The 20,883-nt window shown below is 39.0% G+C and overlaps 1 long non-coding RNA gene across 1 annotated transcript; it reads left to right on the top strand.

The window, feature by feature from the left end:
* The first annotated feature begins 2,912 nt into the window (after positions 1-2,912).
* LOC106724534 lies at positions 2,913-18,478 on the top strand. The gene is made up of 3 exons (XR_001360353.1): positions 2,913-2,924; positions 7,595-7,596; positions 18,388-18,478. It is a non-coding gene; the product is annotated as an uncharacterized LOC106724534 (long non-coding RNA).
* Positions 18,479-20,883: the final 2,405 nt, after the last annotated feature.

Genomic DNA, 20,883 nt, shown 5'->3' with positions numbered 1-20,883 from the left:
ATGGCCTTTTGATTTTTCAATGTATCATAGTCCAACCTATGACCACAATCATTTGCATTTCTCCTGTTTGGAAAGTAACTCAATCTCCCAAGACCAAAAAAAAAAGAAAGAAAAGAAAAGAAAAAAACTACCATCACCATCACCACTACCAAAAAACACCAAAAAAATCTCAACATGTTTTGCAATCAATTCTCCTGTTTGGAAAGTAACTCAATCTCCCAAGACCAGAAACAAAACACAACAAACAAACAAACAAAAACTACCATCACCACCACCACCAAAAAACACCAAAAAAAATCTCAACATGTTTTGCAATCAGGTCCCAGATCTAGTATTTCATGATCTATATGTGGTCTAAGATGGATGTGGTTCCCAAGATTCATCTATTAATTCAGTGACATGAAAACTAAGAATGTTCTCGCCCTGTACATGGACAGAATAAACACATTAGATACTGCCATTTCAATAAAGAAGAAAGAGAAGACCCTGGATCATAGCAATTGTGAATCTGAGCCAGGTTCATGGTATCAGGTCACTATATTTGGTGACAAAATTTTTCTTAATTGGAGCTGGCACCTGTCCTGCCAGTAATTCACAAGTCTGCTTTTCTCCCTGGTTCTCAGCTCTGCCCTTGGAGTAATACTCTTTTGTAGAAAAAAAAAATCCAAGTTACTTGCTCAGCTTGTTTTCTATCTCTAGAAAACTGAGGACCCAAAAATACTTTTCAAGTTGAATTAGCTCTTTTACTTTTTGTGTAAGTGGCGGTGCTTTGATTTTTACTACTTTTTAAAAAATTCTATGGGTTTACTATGAATTCACAAAAGCCATGTCCACGTTTGCTAATGTCACATTGGCTAAAGCAAATCATATGGCCAAACCCAAATTCAAAGGGTGAAAAAATAGTTTCCACTGCCTGATGGAAGGAGTTGCAAATCTTTATGAGCTTTTCACTAAATCTACCACAAAATAGGAGGTCTCAACATTTGCTAGAAATTGCTTATATTTATTTACCATAAGTAAAAATGCCATTTTGTGCTATTAAATTCCTAATTCTTTATGAACATCAACTTTTCCCCAAGACAAAATTACTGCCAATTAGCATCTGGAATTAAATTAAATCAAGCAAGCAAACAAAGACAGGAAAAGAACAAAATATATGTGGGATGTGTAAAAGGTTTAGGCATGAGACTCATAAAAGGAGAAACACTTTCCAAAATCCCATTTCCTAGACATAGTCTCTAAATAGTTTCAGAATAAGATTCCAGAGCCCAGGATTCTAAACCAAGCATTAATACTGACCTCAAATGTTGTGTCTAAAATGAAGATTTCTACACAATTACAAACGAATCCAAAGATGCCCTTGCAAGCCTTACCGTTATCGTAAGAGGTGACAGTGACTCTTTGTGTAAAGGGAATATTTGTTTTTAAAAGTCTGCCCTGCAGTGTTGAGATTATAATGCATGCATTTACAATAGTGCACTTCCCTACCATGAAGCAGTTAGAAAGGATGGTGGAAATTTCTGCAAGCCAATAAACGTTCTCAAGTCTATCCTGAAGGGTCAATGTACTTACGCAGTTTCTATAGAAACCATATTTCAATAACTCAATATCTAAAATAAAATCACCTTGAAGCAAACTAAAAATATACTGTTTATTTTATTATAGCACATAAGCTTTAGAATAATCATTCCATGAAATAAAAAATATAAAATGCCTCATTTTTTCCTAAACTTTAGTGAATATTATGGAATATGAAAGTTTTTTTAAAGAGCTTGTTAAATATCACAATACTTTTCTTTTCTATTCCCTCAATACTTTTAGTATTTTCTGTCTTGAAATTGTGGTGAGAGAGGAGGCGTGGTGGCTAATGGAAGTGGAGGAGAAGTTGTACAGAAAGAACAATCTACCCTCTGAACTTCATACTCAGGGGAAGAAATCTATGTACAATAATTTGAAAACAAACTAAGACATAAATATGCCAAATTTTATTTAGAACTTAATTTGATTCAAAAAACATGAATGTAACACCTACTTACTCTTTGCTAGGCCCTGTGCTTGGTTCTGGAAAGAATGTTAAAATAGTATTTTAAAATAGTATTAATAGTTCAAGTGGCATAGCTCAGTGATTGAGTATTGACCTATGAACCAGGAGTTCACAGTTTGATTTCAGGTCAGGGCACCTGCCCGGGTTTCGGGCTCAATTCTCATGGGGGGGGTGGGGCATGCAGGAGACAGCCAAACAAGGATTCTCTCTCATCATTGATGTTTCTATCTCTCTCTCCCTCTCCTTTCCTCTCTGAAATCAATAAAAATCTTTTAAAAAATAGTATTATAAAATTTTTAAAGGGATGATTAAAAATTAACCTACAAACAAAAGCCTGCACACAAATGTTTATAGAACCTTTATTCATCACAACTGCTAAAACTTGGAAGCAACCAAGATGTCCTTCAGTATGTAAATGAATAAATAAACTGTGGTACATGCAGACAATGGAATATTTTTCAGCACTAAAGAGATAAGAGCTACCGAGCCATGAAAAAGACATGGGTGAAGCTTAAATGCATATTATTACTGAAAGAAGCTAATCTGAGAAGGCTACATTCTCTATGATTTGAACTATGTGACATTCTGGAAAAGGTGAAACTATGGAGACAGTGAAAAGATCAACCAGGGGATCAGGAAAAATAGCCAGGGAAGAATAAAAGAAGCATAGATAATTTTTATAGCCATGAAAGTACTCTGTATCATACCATAGTGATGGATACATGTCCTTTAATATTTTCCCAAATTCACAGAATGTACAATGGCATAATGTAAACTATGGACTTTGGATATTATGATGTGTCCATGTAAGACCAGTCATTGTAACCAATGTACCACTCTGTTAGGAAATGATGGGGGAGGCTGTCCTAGGGGGCAGGAGGTATTTGGAAAATCCCTGTACATTAATTCCCTTCAATTTTCTGTGAACTTAAATTTTCTCTTAAAAAGATAGAACTGGAGAGAAGGAAGGGAGGGAGGAAAGGAAGGAGGAAGGAAGGAAGGGAGGAGGAAGAGACTATGCTCATCATATGTATTCCCCATAACATCTAGCACAGTGCCAGGTACATGGAGGTCCTTGATATTTATGGAATTGTGTAATTTTATTCAAAAGAGCTGACTAAATTAAAAGGAACATTCTACCTTCTAATTTTATCTGTTTACTATATACCTGTAGAGTATCTCTCAAGAATAGTACATAGAGTGATTTCTTTACATTCTCACTCTAATATGCTACTTATCACCTTTTTTCCTCTGGAGTATATAACATAGCTGGTTCCCGTCCCTCACTGGCTACAGTCCACAAACCCTCTAACCTTCCTAATGATCTGTGACCTAATAATCCAATATTTCAGCCACTTAAATATGCTATTAGTTGCTGTTTTGCGAACAAAATACATCCAATGGAACCTGTTTATATTTTATATTTGTTTTTAAATATCCATGTACCATTATGTCAGCACATACTTTTTATGTTCCCCTTTCAGCATTTCTGAAATTAACAATAATGTGTCGGCAATTAATTTTATATATATATATTTTATTGATTTTTTTACAGAGAGAAAGAGAGAGGAATAGAGAGTTAGAAACATCGATGAGAGAGAAACATCGATCAGCTGCCTCCTGCACACCCCCCACTGGGGATGTGCCCGCAACCAAGGTACATGCCTTTGACCGGAATCGAACCCGGGACCCCTCAGTCCACAGGCCGACGCTATATCCACTGAGCCAAACCGGTTAGGGCGGCAATTAATTTAAGATTTAAGGCACCTGCTGGGTGCTTTATGCCATTTACGGTTTCAGAGAGTAGAGGTTAACATGTATACAATATAGAAAGATTTTTATTTCTTTGCTGTTGCTCTCTTTTTTAAAAATTTTATTGCCACATCAAATTTATAGTATATATTCCTGAGCTATAAAAATGCCTCTTTCCAAACAATTGCATGTGCAGTTTTATAAGGTGCACCAAGGGTATTTCTCCTTCTGCATAATTTTGATAATCACTCTGTCCTTAATGCATGAAGGAGTTCTTTTGTATAATGGATGTTGGAATGTGTTGATAACTGTAACAGACAGTTGTTAAATTGAGCATACATTTAGACAGCAATTTGTAGCAGCTATAACTACACTACCTAGTGTGCTAACTGAAGAAACTGACATATTTCAAGAAGGGTGCTCACTTGTAATTCATCAGATATTAAACGACAAGATTGGTTTAACACATCCTCTATATCTCATCCTGGTTGACATGCAACTATTTTACTTGTCCTGGAGTGCAAATCAAAATGGCATCCACTGCTGTGCTCACATTTCAGATAACCAAGGCTTGCAAGAACGGAACAAATATTGTTAAGTGTGGGTTATTACAGCACTCGCTTTCACCCTCCTTACCATCATTAAATTAGTCAAAAGCATGGACTGGGATCATGACATGCTACTAAGTGCTCCATGCCTTTTAGGAAACTAACAAGAAATCTGAATTAACAATCCTCTGCATCAATACCCCCCATCCAACCTACTTTGATAGATACAGTACAGAAATTCTTAAGCACTAGAAGAGAATTATGCTGTTTATGTTTTCTTTCTTGCAACATAGGGATATCCTCCCAAAGAGGAAAATAGTAAAAAGTAAGGCAAAAATATTGAAAGCCATGACATGACAAACTGCACTCCATTGCTCATAAGATTGTGGGCAGCTCGGGTACTAATAACAACACCAACACCACCCCTAGTGTTTGAGGAAATTGTCCCTGAGGCTTTTCCCTATCAAAGACTGTTTGTTTGTTTGTTTTTTAATAAATTTTTATTGATTTCGAGAGGAAGGGAGAGGGAGAGAGAGATAGAAACATCAAATGATGAGAGCGAATCATTGATCGGCTACCTCCTGTGTACCCCCTACTGGGGATTGAGCCTGCAACCCTGGCATGTGCTCTTGACCAGAATCAAACCTGGGACCCTTCAGTCCACAGGCCAACACTCTATCCACTGAGCCAAGCCAGCTAGGGCTCAGAGACTGGTTTGTCTTCACACATGCATATTTCACTGCTTAGACCTGCCTTTCTCCTCTAAGGAACTACTCATTCTTTAAGTACTTTCTATAGGAAAGAGTAACTGACTTAAAAGCACAGAAATAATTTACTTATTCTTATAGCCCCAGTCCTTAGTGCAGCGGTTCTCAACCTGTGGGTCGTGACCCCTTTGGGGGTCGAACGATCCTTTCACAAGGGTCGCCTAAGACCATCGGAAAACACATATATAATTACATATTGTTTTTGTGATTAATCACTATGCTTTAATTATGTTCAATTTGTAACAATGAAATTGGGGGTCACCACAACATGAGGAACTGTGTTAAAGGGTCACAACATTAGGAAGGTTGATAACCACTGCCTTAGAGGATGGTATGTACAGCATACAAGTAACAACTGCTTCCTGAATGAATAATCTGAGTCAGGCAGACATGGACTTGAATTCTGGTCACAATTTAAAGGCACTGTGAGACTGAGAAAGGTTAGTTAACATTTCTGAGCCTCAGTCTTCTCATCCAGAAAATCAGGAAAATTAAATGTATCTCAAGGTCTTAGGGCTTATAATTTTAGGAGATGTCTATGTTAAAGGCTTAACACAGCCTAAAAATGGAACTCACTTTTCCTTCAGATGGCTCCTCCTCCATTTCTCTCCTTGTGATTGTTTTTTCGCCTAATGCTTCCTTCTTTGTCAAATTCCCAGAATCAGGGTCAGGCTTTCCTCAAACAAAAAGTTGAGGTGAGTTTCCCCAATACACAGTACAGTTGAACCTTGAACAACAATGTGGGATTGAACTGCATGGGCACAACTTCTGACATGGATTTTTTCAATAAATATAATGGAACCTTCCCAGCCTCAGTTGAAAACCATTTTCTCATTCCCAGCTGCAGTTTCTAATGGAGGGTTGCAAACCCCGGTGGAAAATACTGTTTTTGATCTTTGGTTAGTGGAATCTGGATATAAAGGGCCCACTGTAGGGTCAAAACTTTTACTCACGCCCTAGCCAGTTTGGCTCAGTGGATAGAGTGTAGGCCTGCAGACTGAAGGATCCGGGTTTGAATCAGGTCAAGTGCAGGTACCTCAGTTGCAGGCTCCTCCCTAGTCCAGGCATGTGCAGGAGGCAACCGATGGGTGTGTTTCTCTCACATCAATATTTATCTCTGTCTTTCCCTCTCTCTAAAAAATTCAATGGAAAAATATCCTTGGGTGAAGATTTTTAAAAAACACACACACAAAAAAACCCAAACTTATACTCAGGCTCTGGCCAGGTGGCTCAGTTGGTTGGAGCATCTTCCTGTACACCAAAAGGTTGCAGGTCTGATTCCTGAGCAGGGCACATACCTAAATTATGGGTTTGATCCCCTGTCAGGGCTTGAATGGGAGGCAACCAATTGATCTCTCTCTCTCTCTCTCTCTCTCTCTTTCTCTCTCTCTCTCCACCCTCTTTCCCCTCCCCCCTTCCTTCCTCTCTCTGAAATCAGTAAACATGTCCTCAGGTGAGGATAAAATTCAAAGTTATACTGGGATTTTAGACTGCTTGGAGTGGGAGCATCTAACCCCGGCATTGGTAAGGATCAACTGTGTATAGATAGCATTCATCACACCCTGGGCTCACAAATTGATAACAACTATTCTTAGAGGTGGACTTTAGGTGATAAAAATATTGCAAAACACAAATTTTTTTTAAAAAGTTTGCAGAGCAAGAACAGTAATATAAACAATTTGTTGTTCTGAGTATAAATTTGCATATTTTATACATCTTAAAACTCTAAACAAAAAGCATTGTTTTCATACTACACTAAAGGGAACCTAAATTATCTGTCAATTTCCTTTATGATCATTTTCCAAAGTCATTATCATATAAAGAAGGAACTAGAGAGTACACAGCAGAAAAACAAAACAAAACAAAAAAATTAAAGGACAGTTAACATTGCGTTGGCATTTATTTAATAAATGTCTTACGCTATTTTTCTGGGTTTTGTTATATTTGCGCTAGTTGTCAGGTTTTTTAAATTTCCAATCTGTTGCATTTTTTTTCTCTTTCAAAATAAGTATTCATTTTCATGCACAGTTTTAATTTTTTAATAAAGGGTGCAAATTCAGAGTCTGCCTGTAAAACCTGGTCCAATCTTACTTAATCACTTCAGATTATTCACTTGTCTGTCTCCCTACTTCAATGGGAGCCCCACGTGTAAAAGAATCACATCTTCCCTATTCCCTTCTGCATTGCACTGTCCACACTTGAGCTCAAACTTCAGACTTCCAGAGATATAATATTTTCCATCTCTTAATGTGATTATAAGGCCTCTCGTTACATCATAATCCATATCGAGTAGCTCCCTCGAGCTCTATTCACATGAAATGTCAAGATTTGACATAAAATTCTAAAATTCAATTGGCTATTGGGATGGCTCGTATGTGTGCTTGCTAAAAATGATGAGCTGGAGAGAGGTTGCTGTAGGATTTTCCAAGCATCTGCCACTTGAGGTTGTGTGGTAGAGCTGGAAATGTCCCACGCACACTGAGACGTAACTTCAAATATGTTTCTTTGGCTGCGTATCCCTGGGAAACAATGAGAGCCGACAGCATTGTGTGGAGTAATTAGGAACAGAGTGACTGGTTTGGAGATGGTCCTCAGGAAATTGTTGCAAACTGGAAGGGACACCCAAAGATCTTTGCTCTGAACCTCCCTGTCTAGTGAGAGGCGACAGATGACAGCATTACACTAACTTCTCTGAAGGGTAAAAGATGTTACACAGAACTTATCCCTGGACACCCACCATTAATCTTTATAATGATATTCCAAATAAGGTACAAAGAATGAACACATTTTATGGACAGGGAAAGTTGGATACACAGGTTTTTGTTCAAGGTCAGAAGCCTAAAAAATACAAATGTTGTTTTAAATATTTTTTTTGCCATGATTTCTTCACAATCCTATTCTCTGCCTGCTATCAGGAAGTGTTCTTTTTCCACCAAATGGTTTTTCTAGCAGAAATAAATACTTTATAAATCCATTCCTTTTGAAACTTGCCTTCAAGTAGAGTCAATCGTATTTTTAGAACATTTATGCGTTCCTACTCTAAAAAAAAATCACTTAAAGTTCTACTTATAAAGATCATATTTCTTCTTTACTGCCAAAAAGATCACAAATGCCTACAAGGCAGAAAACTTCCTGTTGAACAAGGAAGATTAGATGAGGCTTTCAAGAAAAGATTAATGTGTCTATTGAAATACAGTTGGTATTGCTTAAGCTGATGATTTTCTCAGCAACCATTGCAATGAAAGCAATATGACTTAATGTCACCAGCTTTAATGAGTGGACATTTTGGTACTATCAAAATGCATTAGGCACAGTTGTAAATAAAGTAACCATTAAGTATAACAATAAGAACCAAATGGTCATCAATAAAATAACAGAAATGGAGACTATGAAGACTTGAGAGTGCTGCTACATTTTAAAAATTCAAATTCTCAAATAAAATCATCAGAGCTTCTTTAAATTGCTGATATGGGCATAACTTACCCATCTAATTGCAAAGATTCCATTGACCAAACCGCATAAACAGAGGAGCACTTGTCCTTATTTAAGAGGGTCCGCAGACCACAAATTGCTCTGTAGTACACTGAATGTAGATAAGCCTGAAACTGCTTTATTTAGTCTTCACACACACACACACATCAAAATAGATGACCTTTGCATGTTTAAACATTTTAGACCCAATTTTGTTTTCAGGGAGCTCTAGATTACAATATGATTATGATTACATAGATTTCTAAAACCTCAAATATCTCTGGTTATCTCTTGGGATTTTTCTTCTTCCCTGTTTTTTCATATACTTAACCAGTACTCAGATAATCACAAAGGGTCTGAAATGTCTTTCTTGCTTCTCAGGCTCTCCATTTTATAAATCATTCAAGTTCCTTAAATTAAAATACCACCATGTCCTTAAAACTCTCCCACTCTCCCATTACCTCCACCAGCACTATCCCCAATAGAATTGATTTCTCTTGACAAATGGATTTTGGCTGATGGCCCCCAACTTCCCACTGAAATGCCGACAGATACCTGAACATTTGAATGCACATAAACAGAAACACTCACAAAAATACCCCAAACTCATTTTGACTGGCAAACTACTCTCAGAATCTGAGCAGTATTTTCATAAAATTTAAGACAGATGGTACCAAGTTAAGGAAATCTATCACAGGCTGCTGGCTCATGAGGCCCCTTTATAAGCCAGAGTAGCCCCATCTACCTGAGAGTGGAAAGAAACTGTGTTGCTTATGCATTTGCTGGCTTTTCGCTCATTTGTTCATAAAGAGATCTGTAATATAACAAGACAGACAAGTCAACAGAATTCTGGGTGGGGCTGAGAAGGCAGGCTGGCTTGGTGCTTTAGCTCCTCATGAGAGAAAAACAAAATAAACACCAGGATGACATTTCTCCTTTCACAGGAGTGTAGGTAGAATGATAATTCATCAGAAGTATAGACTTTCAGAAACCAGTATAGAAGGGACAGAGCCAGAGAGAAACCGCTGAGGGTCACAGAGAAGGGCGATGCAAACTTTTTGAAGATAAAGAGGAAGGCTTCCAGTCATAATCCCATCGATGGAGGGGAAGAGGAGAAATGTGAGGAACTGGTTTCCCAAAACAATGGTTTTGTCGCGTTCCCTAACCAAGAGAGAGAATCATGTATGGGCCAAACAATAGAAACCTATCACAACATCATCAGTGAGAGGCAAGGATCCGTGGCCTATGTGTAAAAAGCAGAAATCACAGGGCTAAAGAGGAGCAACAGGAAGCATGATAATGTCATTGGGTCATACAGACAACAAGCTGATATAATCAGGGAGTAAAGTGGGAAGTTCAGTTCAAAAAATTAAAATATCAAAATTCCCATAGAAATATTTAATGGTGAAAATGGACACTGAAACAGTGAATCACTGGGGGTGGTTTGTATGTCAGTTGGGAGCGGGGGAGAAGGATTATGAGGATGAAATCATGGAAGAGATGTTGACAGATGTGGAGGGGAAAAAAACACCCAACACCAAGATACAGCCCCCAGAGGAAGCCAAAACAACTGAACAGAGGAAGAAAATATTACATATTTGAGGGAAAATTTCTAGCAAGTAAAACATGTCCAAAGATGGTAGATAAAAGGCGATCAGAACATTTCAGGCAAGACACAAAAAGAATAAGACATCTAGACATTTCATGTGGGGAAATTTTAATTATAATAATAGAGAAAAATCCTACACTCAAACATGCAAAGTAGAAAAGACATAGAAAGATGTGTAAAAGGGACAACATCGAGCTGCCTCAGATTTTCCAATAACATTAAATAAATACCAGAACGTACTTAAAAACCATCCCCAAAACTGTGATGAGAGAGAAGTTTGTGATCCATACATTTTTATAGCCTCCAATTTTTCATTGGTATGTAAAGTCAAAAGAAAAGAATTCTAAAATAATGCAAAGTCTCAGAAAAAGAAACCACCCACATGGCTACCCAGGGGAAAAAGAGCTGAAGACATTCTGTAGCTAACATTGAAGTGAGTTAAAACCAAGAGCTCAATAATAGGCAAAGAATTTTAGAAAACAGATGACAGTTAACACAGAAAGTGGTAAAAGGATAATATTGGATCTCTATGGTAAATAACACCAACCAAAGGAAACCATCAAATACAATTTTGAGAGACAACAGAAAAGTAATCATTGATAGCAATAAATGTTATCCAAATTAATATGTTAACATAATTGGATGATAGTAGGCAGCAAAGTATGCTAAATTCTGTTTCATACAAAAGGCAGAAAAATACTTTTTTAATTTGCTTTAATAATCATAGAAATAAAGTCTAAACAGAGGCATGGATACATGGAACTGACAGCAATCAGAGAAGTATTAAGTAAAATTAAAGATGTAAAACAATCAAATTAATGCTAAAAATAAAGAGAAATGATTAAAATTATTAAAGGACAGGGAACCTTTTCAAGGTAAAATATAAGAAATGTGCCCAACCGGCATGGCTCAGTGGTTAAGCATTGACCTATGAACCAGGAGATCAGGATTCGATTCCCAGTCAGGGGACCTGCCTGGGTTGCAGGCTCGATCCCCAGTGTGGGGCATGCAGAGGGCAGCCAATCAATGTTTCTCTTTCATCATTGATGTTTCTATATCTCTCTCTCCTTTCCTCTCTGAAATCAATTAAAATATTTTAAAATAAAAAAAAGAAATGAGTAAATGTCACATCTGAGGTCACAGCGGCAAGCATTTGCTGATCGCCAGGCCTATTGTCACTACTTACAGGTACTGATGCAGTTAGTCTTCACGGAAAACCTCTCAGACAGAGCTACTTTTGTTCCCATTTTACAAATGAGGAAACTAAGATATAAAGGGAATAACTGCCTGAAATCTAATAAATGTTGCAGAAAGTTAAAATTAAAAATGAACAAATATACACAAATGTCAACAGAAATATTGGCGAGATGGCAATACTGATTTCAAAAAGATCCAAGCATTGTCACACAAACAAAGCCACCTTCAAATGTTAAGGTAAACAATCATCAACATTTTTCCTCTAGTTATCAAAATGTTAGAAAAACTAGAAAAGACTTGGAGGCTACTGTTGCAGGAAAAGGCTTTAATATACTTCTCTTTGCCTTTGACAAATCAAATAGTCAAGAAATAAATGTCAGAAACAGTTTAATGAATGTAAGGCAAACTATTACATTTAACCAAACCCTAGCTTTTCCTTTCAAATATCATATTTTTCTTTAGGATATTTTGAAAGTGGGGGGTGGGAGGAGGCAACTTCCGGGCATTGTTTTTGGGGATTTTTATAGATAATCATATGTATACACACAAAAGTATTTAAAATGAAATAAACGCTATACAATTTGACTTTGCTTAGTGGGGTATGAGTAGATTTTAATAGTATTCTTTGTATTTTAACATTCTCTAAATTTTTAATATATTCATTAAAAGACTTCTTTAATCAGTAAATTTACCCACCTAATATTCATGCATCCAAAAACTCCTGATTGAACACTAGAGTAAGTGTCTGAATTGGGCTACTAAGTGGAGACTGACCCTGAGGGAAAATATTCATAAGCAAAGGAAAAGAATTCAAGTTCCTTTATTGTCAGTAAAGGATTCATGAACTTGACTCTCTGAACACAGCTGTACAAACCAGGGGGCTGAGTGGAATACGCTTTATTGGAAGGCAAACATCCCTAATCACCAATTCCCAAGAAGATAGCCCAGTGCAATCGCCACTGCCTGAGTGGGGTGAGAATTTCGTCAGGTGCTTTGAGAAGCTCCATTTGCCATTCCCATGGGATTTTTGGGTGCCCTCTTGGCCTCTCCCGGCTGCTCTGTAGACTCTGGCTGTGTGCCTATCTGGTGAAAGTAACTGTCAACAGCTCCACAATCCCCTGAGTGCTTACTCTGAAAGGTATAATAAAGGGGATAATAAAAGGCAACTTCGGGGCAGTTTCTGAGGTCCGCGTTACCCTGGCAGGCCCAGGCTGAAGGCCGTTAGGAAATCTGCTCCTAAAACTAGATGCTGGTAATGCAACAGAGAAAAAAAATGCACATACCCCTGCCCTCCTGGAATTCATATTTCAGAAGAGAAACAGACATTGGATAAGTAATTACCATTGTGATGAATGAAACCAAAAAATAGGGACTGGATGCCATGAAAATCTAGGTTTCCTTTCTCTGCTTTCCCCTTTTACAGTGCTTATTAACCCAATATGGCGCTTGTTACCTTCTGTTTTGTTCTGGCCTCGCTGTGAGCACATCTGTTTTTCCACATAGTCAGTTACTGCAGACATCTGCATTGTACCTGCCTCAAATTAAATGTTCAGTAATGTCTTGCCTAAATGAATAAAGGGAAAGCATTAGGTCTCCCAGTACACTTTTCTTTACCAATATTTTCTATTTAGACACAATTGCAGGACACCAGGAACCATGTTTATTGAATTAGCTTGCATCTTGTACCAGATAATTTTTTATTTATTTAATTTTTTTGCTTATTACTACCTAACCTCGAGAGATGATGAAGTGAGAGTGTTTTGATACAAAAAGAGTAAAGTTAACCTCATATTCACCTTCAAAAGTTTGTGTTACTTGTCAGTGACATAGTTCAATGTACCAAAAAGATTAAAGTATTTACTGCTTTTGTGGTAACAAGTTTGGGAGAAAGAATCCATGACAACTACTTTGGGATCTGAAAGGGAGGGGGTGGCTGCACTGGGGGAAGGCTATGCCCTTGTCAGTGTGAAGGAACATATTCCCTTTCCTTGAGTGTGACGTAAAGACCCAGGGAACCTTTCCGCTCTCCCGTATACAGTAATAAGTTGGGGTTCCTCCCAACACTCAGCTCGCAGGCCTCCAGGTCTCCCCAACGCCCGTTTATGCTGATCTTAGTGACAATGAAGCATCGTCCAACAATGGCTTCGAGGAAACAAGTAGGACTTCACAGCAATGTAAAGATGGCTCGCAGGCTCTCTCCGCTGGCTTGCAGGCTGGCTCGCAGGCTCACTCCTCGTGGGGTGATTGAGTACTCCCCGGGTGTGATTAAGTAATTAAGCCTAGGAGCCACCAGGTGCCCACCCTTGAGGTTTTCGCAGAACCAGCTAAGCCAAAGCCTCTGGTCCTGCCCAGGGATGAAGCTGACAAGCCTGAGCTCCTAGAAGGCCCCCCACAGCCAGCCCCCGGCCCCCCTGCCGCCAGGCTTCTGGTTGTTGTTTTTTTAAAAGAAGAGACCACACTCTTATTGACTGTCCTGAAATCCAATCCCCACCTGTTTTCTCCCAACTTCATGTAACCTTCCTTACATCCCCTCCTTCATTTCAAATTCAGAGAAGAAGCTGAGTAACTGTTATTCTCCAGAGCATTTTAGATCTTGCACAGTTTGGCTCAAATAAACTTTCCCAAAAATCCTTTAAAAAAAATACAGCCTTAAAAAGGAAGGGCATTCTGGCCCATGTTCCAACCTGCATGACCCTTGAGGACACTATGCTAAGTGAAATAAAGCCGTCTCAGGACGATAAACATTGTGTGATTCCACTTAAATGAAGCACTTGAATCCGTAGAGATGGGAAGTAGAAAGGCAGTTTCCAGGGGCTGGGAGGTGGGAATGGGGAGTTATTGTTTAGTGGGTACTTAAAAAAAAAAAAAAGTACATTCATCCAATCCACAAATCTGGACTCAGAAAACATGCTATCTTTGGACCAATGGTGAGGAATTAGGGCAGTGGTTCTCAACCTTCTGGCCCTTTAAATACAGTTCCTCATGTTGTGACCCAACCATAAAATTATTTTCATTGCTACTTCATAACTGTAATGTTGCTACTGTTATGAATCATAATGTAAATATCTGATATGCAGGATGGTCTTAGGTGACCCCTGTGAAAAGGTTGTTCACCGCCAAAGGGGTCGAGACCCACAGGTTGAGAACTACTGAATTAGGGTCATTGGGGAGTTTTGCTAGTACTTCCTTTTTTACTAAGATTAATTTAGATCACACTGTGGGTTTGGAATGACTGGATTCAGATATTCGCACTGAAGAATCAGTTATGCTGCCCAGCCTGCGTGGCTTAGTGGTTGAGCATCAACCTATGAACCAGGAAGTCTCATTGATGTTCCTCTCTCTCTCTCTCTCTCTCTCTCTCTCTCTCTCTCATCTCTCTCCCCCCTTCATCTCTGAAATCAATAAAAATATATATTTTTGAAAAGAATCAGTAATGTCTTTCTTTATATTCGATGCTGAATATAAGGATTATGTGAAGATGAGATATCCTGGGGAGACAAGGCTACAGAGGCTTGAGCCAATAAAATCCTCTGCCCCCAAGACCTGAGTGTTGTTCTATCAAGTGAAAAGCAGAAAGCTCTTCTGGATTTGCGTGGCATGTCTATTAAATATGTTTTTATTGATTTTTACTGAGAGAGGAAGAGAGAGGGATAGAGAGATTGAATCACTGACGAGAGAGAAACATCATCAATCAGATGCCTCCTGCATGCCTCCTGCTGGGGATTGAGCCCGAAACCCTGGCATGGAAATCAAACTGGTGACCTCTTGGTTCATGGATTGACGCTCAACCACTGAGCCACACCGGCCAGGCTGTAGCATGTCTTCATTTCCTCAAGCGGTCCTCAGTTCCTGCTATAGTTTTGTGCCTTCTGTCATCTGAGTCAGGGGACCCCCAGCCCACTTCTCTAACTCATTTTTCTAACCCAGGAGACATGTGGTATATCATTGCACCCTGAGCAGCCTCATAGTCATGGGAGGGCTTCAAAAGTAATATTTGTAATACTTGGTGATGATTATAGTTAAGATTGAGTTTCAATTCTAGCAGGACTAACATTGGGAATCATATAAGGTTACATTTGAATATCATTTTAAGCCCCAAAACTAACATACCACCCTTCTCTCAGCTGGATGAGAGCAATCTAAATCATCAATAACCAGAGCCTAGGCCCAGAATATTTTCAAGACTGAAATAAAATCTCTGGTCCTTGTGTATGTGGGATATTCCCACATTGCTGGAGTTAGGGGAGGCTCTGCAATCATCAGTACTAAAAACATATTCCAAGATCCACTTCCATGAGTACAATCAGAAATTAATCCTATACACCAACCTCAGCTGTCATTGCTGTGTGAGAGAGACGGTCTGCCCTTCCCCCATGGCCACTCTTATGATGCCTGCCTTTCAAAAGCCTGTAGCTTAGTTGAAAATTACATCTCACATTTATTGACTATCTGCCCAGAGCACATGCCAAGCATCATGCCTGGGTTCTCTCATTTATCTTCATTTATCACACACCATGAGAGCGATGGTATTATCCATTTTTTCAGATGATGACACTCAGGCTCACTGTAAGTAACAAGCCCGAGTCCACACAGCTATAAATCACATGCAGAAAGGCACGTGATAGTTAGACAGTGGAGCAGAGGAGAAAGCTACCACTGCTGGTTGGGATGTGCCAGAAGGTTTAAGAACAGGGTTCATGTGTGAAGTGGAGCTTGAACTGGTGATTTGTATAACAAGAGAAGTAGACTATTTACCATCTAGCCAAAGAATTGAAACTTACCCCAACATTTGTTCATTCAAATGCATTTATTTATCAAGTATATATTAATACTAGAAGCCCAGTGCAATAAATTCATGCACTCGGGATGGGGGAGGGGTCTCTCAGCTCGGCCTGCACCCTCTCGCAGTCCGAGAGCCCTCAGGGGATGTCTGACTGATGGCTTAGGCCTGCTCCCCATGGGCCTAAGCCATCAGTCAGATATCCTTAGCACTGCCACAGAGGTGGGAGAGGCTCTCGTCACCACCACTGTGCTGGCCAGCCATAAGCCCAGCTTCTGGCTGAGCAGTGCTCCCCCTGTGGGTATGCACTGACCACCAGGGGGCAGCTCCTGCATTGAGCATCTGTCCCTGGTGGTTAGTGCACATCATAGTGACCAGCCATTCTGCCGTTTGGTCAATTTGCATATTAGCCTTTTATTATATAGGAATGACTATGTGCCAAATACTCTGCATTGGAGTCTAGTTTATATTAACAGTATAAAACAGTACCCTTATAATACTTACATTTTCTTAGGTGGATGGAGTGAGACAGTGTGCAAATAAATAAACACATAGCACATTAACTTGTGATAAGTCCTATAAAGACCAATATAGATGGCTGATGGGAATAAGGAGATGGGGGCAGCAGGATGGCCATGTTTGATATGGTTGTCAGGGGGAAAAGTCACAGAGACTTGACAGTCCGCAGGAAGGAGCCATTGGTATATCTGGGGGAAGAACGTTTCTCAGGAAGATGATGGCTTTCCCGGGAGGCCCTGAGGCTGACAGGGGAATGGCTAGAGGCAGAAGGTGAAGTCAGAGCGGGAGATGAGACCAAGTATTTTAGTGAGAGCTGTTTCATCATGAGAACAATGTAAATGGAACTTTGGGTGTGTCTGAGCAGAGGAATTACATTCTCTGGCTGTCTCTTAAGTGAGTGATGACTCCAGTATTACGACTTCTGTTCTAAAAAAATTAGAAGATATAACTCCTACTAGATGCATTCAGGCAATCTCCCTGCAATGGATCATTGAATCCTGATCAGCATCTTATTATTAAAACAAACCTGTCAGTCCAGGGTGGCTGATAAAAAGTTCCCTTAGATTTACTACAAAAAACTCACATAGCGGTCATGAATAATCGCATAGTTCTATCCCGAGTTCCAGAACTGGGTTGGAAACAAAGAAGAACTAAGTGAATCCAGCAGCTGCAGTGATTTGTCTACAGTAGGAGGGCCTCACGTAGAGCTGCACCTCTATTAAGATCAGATGGCATGGTGTCTAGGTACTCTACATCACCAGCAGGTTTCTAGTTCATTATCAACCTTGCATCTTGTACAAAGACAGTGAGGATCATGCTGTTAGGTAAGAACTGTTCTCACTAGACCCCTTTGCAGAGCTCAAGCCCCATTTCTGTAAACCACATTTCAAGATCTCTGATCAGTGCCTCCCACCTGACATTTGTACTTACATTGCAGGAGGCCATTATCTTCTCCCAGATGGATCTGTATTTTTGTTCCAGCTTCCCCGTTTCTAAAATCAACGTTGTCATTATCCAATCCTCCAAGACTAGACAATTTGATAACACCTTCAACCACTCACTCTTCTTCAGATTCATTATCTAATGCAAAAAGAAAAAAGAAATTCAGTCAGCTCTTCCTTTTAAAATGTTTTGCTAGTCCCTCTGTTCCTACTTCATTCAAGTTTTTCGTCTGTTTATATTTGAGTACCAAGAAAACATCTCTTCACTCTTCTAACAAAATCTAGTCTTCCTGAATTCTAATCCATCTTACATGCTGCTGCTGGACCCAGTGTGGGAGTGCTTTGTGCTGTGGTATTCCCTTAATCAAGAACACAATAGCTCACTATTAAATCAAATTCTATTGTCTAGATTTAGAGATCCTCCCAGGCTTAACAGTCCCTAGTTCTGTCAAAGAAACCCAGAGCTGGACAGTCATTAAAGCAAGTGCCCATCAATAGACACATGTATAAAGAAGACTGGTACATGTATAAATGGAATATTACCTGGCCATTAAAAAAAATGAAATCTTACCATTTGTGTATGACATGGATGAACCCAGTATTATGGTATTATGCCAAGTGAAGCAAGTCAGTCAAAGAAAAACAAGTACCACGTGATTTCACTTATGTGTGGAGTTCAAAGAACAAAATAAATGAATAAACAAAATTGAAACAGACTCATAGATACAGAGAACAGACCGATGGTTGCAAGAGTGGAAGGGGGTGAAAAATATGAAGGGACTAAGAAGTGCAGATTGGTAGTTACAGGATAGTCATGGGGATGTAAAGTACAGCAGAGAGAATATAGTCAATAATACTGTAATAATTATGTATGGGGCCATATGGGTACTGGAAATATATCAGGGGAAGTACTTTGTGAAGTGTATGCTTGTCTGATCACTATATGCAGTGGAAACAAATTTTACTGAAGCACTCTTTCAATGTCACAAAAGAGACCTCAGGAGGGAACTGGGAATAAATCTGAAAACAAGGATGAGTGGAGATTTTTAACCAAAGAGCAGGTTGGGGTGGGGTGGGGTAGATGGAGAATGACTAAGAGGAAACATCAGGGGCAGGGTCCCTGATTCAACAGTTCTATCAGCATTCTTGCTGAAGGCAGTCCAGGAAGATCAATATCACCTGGGGGATGATAGAGCATGAGACATGTGATCAGGAACTGGGAGTGATCAGATACCCAGAGTGGAGATTCTGGATGAACAGATTTAGAAGGATTCTTGCAAAATGTAGGCAATGCAAAGACAGACAGAAGACACAGGTTGAGGTCTAGTTGAGAAAAGGGTTCAGAGAAGACTAAGTAGACTTTGGTCGGGAAGAGCATCTTGTTAGTATCTTACACTATTTCATACGATTGGCAGAATATAATTAGATGCTTCCCCTCACAGACCCTCACATATAACATATTTATACCTACCCCTGCCTTTTCTGGTAAAAAACTCCAGCATGAATTGCCTCGTCCTCCTCTCAACCCACCCAAATCTCAATCTTCAGAGCTCAGCCCAAAAATCTGTATGTTCATGAAACCATTAGGAAGTCGACAGTTCCTCATGATTTTTTTACATCGCAGGATTTATTCTTTCAGTTGATGAGCTTTTATTGAGCCGAAACATTATATCAAGCCCTGTGCCATATGCTGAGAGATATTTTAAAAATAAGAGTGACTGCCAGGTGTCCTGCCACATCCATTCTCTCCTTCTTTTATCATAAAATCTCTGAAGTTGAACGAATTAGGTGTGAAAAAAAGAAATGCCCAATCTTCAGGTTATATCTTAAAAATGGGAGGTGACCTCTATTTTTCCTGACCCTCTTTGCTGTTGAATGCAGTGTGGACATGATGTTGGTGCAGGTGAACTCATCTGAGGCCATGAGGTAGAAGCCATGTGAAAAAGGAGGAATTGCTTTCTGGATTAGTGTGGAACTCATTATCCATGGTCATGAGTCCATGCTTGTGAAGACTTAGCATTGTGGCTGGCACCTTACAATAAAGCACATGAAGAATAATGAGTATAATGATGAAAAGAAGGATGTTGATGTTTGTGATCATAACTACCATGAAGATCATGGCCCTTTCCCTTTACTAACAGACACTGGGAAATTAGAGTTTTCATCACTTGTGGCTGTGAAAATAAAGCAGCAGGTTTAATAATCAAAAGTAACCTAGATTATATTGAATCCTTCTCACTGTTTGAGACAGAAGAACTAATGTCATGCTGCCTTACCAATATGCTAAGATCAGTGAACATAGTTTTTAAAAGACAGACACAAAGATGTGGTCGATAGGGAAAAGACTGGGGGATAGGGGAGAAATGACAGGAGAAGAGAAGACAGGACAGAGCCAGAGAAATCAACTTGATCTAAATTACAGAGAATCCCCTGTTTGGTGTAAACTTGAATGAAAAAGAAAGGCCGCACAAGCTGGGACTAGGGGGCTCTTCAGTGATTCCTTCTGATGGAAGCTTAAAAGTAAATCGGGTTTAAAGTGAATGGCAGAGTGGAAGGGGAGGCTTTGGCAAGTTAGCTGCAGGCTATGAATTGTATCTTCTTCAGTGTCTTTTGCGAGATTAAATGAAGATGAGAATTCCTTTTTAATTGTTAATAAGTGTTAGCTTGGGATTGTTTAAACTTTACTCCATGAAGAGATTGGACTATCAGGGAACACAGTTTTTACCTAGGTTACAGTAGTTTAAAAATATGAATCTCTTAAAAGTGACAATCCTTAGGTTGTAATTTTCTGTCACCATAAGTAAATATGGTATTTACTTAAAGTATAAAATAGTATTAAGCATGCCTATGAAGCTTTTTATTTAATTTCTCCTAAGTAAAAAAAAAAAGCAAATTGTGGAACACTATTCTGAATAAAATGAGATAAACAAAGGACTTAGAATGAAATATAATAAGATTTGACTCCTATTTTTATCAAGATATTTTTACTTTAATGTGGAATAAGGGGTGGTGTATACTAGAATTATACAGAATTATTATAATTCTGATGAATTTTAAGTTATTATACGGTAAGAAGCACAATCTATACCTCTTAATCAACCCACCCAGAAACTATAGATATAAAAGACACCAGATTCTCAATAATATGAACCAATTGGTCTGATGTCTAAAACTGAAATACCATCGTGCATTTTATATACTCACCTCATGGTCGAAGAATTCTGTACGTTATCACATTTTGCCCCCACCTCCCTA

This window comes from Myotis brandtii, unplaced genomic scaffold (assembly GCF_000412655.1).
Source record: "Myotis brandtii unplaced genomic scaffold, ASM41265v1 scaffold869, whole genome shotgun sequence".
Lineage (NCBI taxonomy): Eukaryota > Metazoa > Chordata > Mammalia > Chiroptera > Vespertilionidae > Myotis > Myotis brandtii.
The sequence above is the reverse complement of the archived record's forward strand: the minus strand, read 5'-3'. Positions and strand labels throughout refer to the sequence as shown.